Below are 2,304 nucleotides of genomic sequence, written 5' to 3'. Positions count from 1 at the left end.
GCTTCCGAAACGTAAAGGTGTAACGTAATTTCAGACACCTGCTGAGAGTTTTCCATAGAAAGCACGCCTATTCAGTATGCCTGAAAGTAGCAGAAACTAGTCAGCTTCAAGATGGCCAAGTGCATAGGTCAGGTTTACTGTCCTATGCTGCCCTCAAGATGCCACACCAGAACGATTTGCATTCACACTACACAACTAAAAGTGCACTTGTGTGGTGACTTTCCTGCCAGATGAAAAGCAAAGGACTACGAGACATATCTTGATGGCATTTTACTGGATACTGAGAAAAGCCAGTCATCATAATACATGCACAGATCCAATATAAAAAATATTTTACTATCAAAAACAGTTTACTTAGAACTAATAAATTAGAAGTGCCACAATAGCATTCTCTTAAATGTAGTCAGCATCCCATTTGACACCAACTAGATAGGGAAAATTTCGGTGTGCAGTGGAGAATTTTGATATTTGAATGCCAGTTCTGGCACTGATTCAAAGAAGGGTGAAAAATCTAAATAAAATCCTGTAAAGCCAGTAGATCCCAAACCAGAATGCTAGCTGTTGGTAAAACACCAACAACCAAGGCAGCTCCAACATGGGGATAAAACTTCAATGACTATTTTTAAGAGAGCTAATACATAAAATACGTAATTCATGGAGAAAAAAATCCCCATAACCATTAAAGTTTATTTCTTCGGAGGAGGAGGGGAAGGTATATTACATATGTAGAATTAAAGTAATTATCTTCTAAAATGCACTCAAAACTTCACAAGATTGACTGAACGGTAGCTATTTTTTGCAGATAACTGGTTGAGTCATCCATTTCCATAACAAACAATCATTCTCGGCAATTAAAATATTTTAAATACCTCAGAGAAGCAGCGTATCGAGAACAAAAAAAATTTTAGGAAACCAATATAACATCTTCCTTTATTTAAAAAATGCTGATTTCCCGTGGAAATGGAACAATTCATCTATACAGTTCTTAGTATAGTTTTGAGTGGTTTTTAAGTCAAATTACAAAAATTTCTATTCCCACAGGCAAGACTACCTCATGTCTCTGAGAACAGGTGTATGCCTATCTGTACATATACAGAGGCATAAGTACAATTGAATCTATAGAGAACATAGATGTCGACGAAAGAAAATATAGTCTTATCAAGGTCTCACCCCCACACACCCCCAGCGTGGGGGCGTGGCCACCTCACAAAGCTTTTAAGGAAAACAATAAAGAAATCAAAAAAACAAAGGCCCAAAAAGAAGAGAATTAGAAATAATATAAATACAACCCAAAGAAACGGAAATTTGAAAGAAAAACAAAATTAAAAAAATAAAATATAGAAAATAAAAAAACCATTTAAATAGGAAATATATAAAATGAAACAAATAAACAAACAAAACAAATAGGCAAAAAAAAAGTGCCGGAATCGCTGCTGCTGCCCTTTAATGCTGATCTCGAGATACTGCGCGTGGGCGGTAACTAGAAGCGTACTTCAGTAAATTAAAGCACGCATGCGCAATTGCTCCACGAAGCCAAATCTCATGTAGGAAAAAAAAAAAAAAGGGCAACGTGGCGGCAACATAGCGCATGCGCAATAGCGAAACGAAGCCAATGCTTCACATAACAAAGGGCAAGATGGCGCCATTTTGCGCATGCGCAATCATTTCAACGACGACTACGTAAAGGGCGCTTCGGCCGCGAAATGTCAGAAGGGGGGCCCCAGAAAAGCGGGCGAGGCGCGCGCAGTAAGAAAGAGAAGCCGGGTGCTCGAGTGGTGAGGGGGGGCGGCCAAAGTAGCGACTCCGGCGCATGCGCAGTCGTTAGCAAGACGTCGGCGATCACGTGGTAATTAAGGGCGGCCAGAAGAGGAAATGGCGACGCCTGCGCAGTGAATCTTGTGCCGCTGCAGCGCTCCCTGCTCAACTTAAGGGCCGGTTCCGGCGGCACGGCGGGACTCGCGGTCTCCCGTCTCTCCCGGGGTGTGTGTGGGGGGAATAACATGAAGATTTTTGGGGTGAAAGCGCAGGAATTAGCGAGAGACGTTAATTTGGGTAAACTCGGTCACCGGAAGTAGAGAGCGACCGGACTGTTTTCAAAAGCGCACCAGCAAAGATGGCGCCCTCCACACCGGAAGTGCTGCGAAGCCGCCCCAAAATAAAGATGGCGGCGACCAAACCGGAAGTCCTCCAAGTCCGTACAAAGAGATGGCGGCCTCGACCCGGAAGTTCGCCTTGAGGCCACACTCAAGATGGCGCCACCAGGACCGGAACTTAGCCGAGGCCACACTAAAGATGGCGGCGAGA

This window comes from Manacus vitellinus, unplaced genomic scaffold (genome assembly GCF_001715985.3).
Source record: "Manacus vitellinus isolate BGI_N305 unplaced genomic scaffold, ASM171598v3 scaffold_27_pilon, whole genome shotgun sequence".
Taxonomy (NCBI): domain Eukaryota; kingdom Metazoa; phylum Chordata; class Aves; order Passeriformes; family Pipridae; genus Manacus; species Manacus vitellinus.
The sequence above is the reverse complement of the archived record's forward strand: the minus strand, read 5'-3'. Positions refer to the sequence as shown.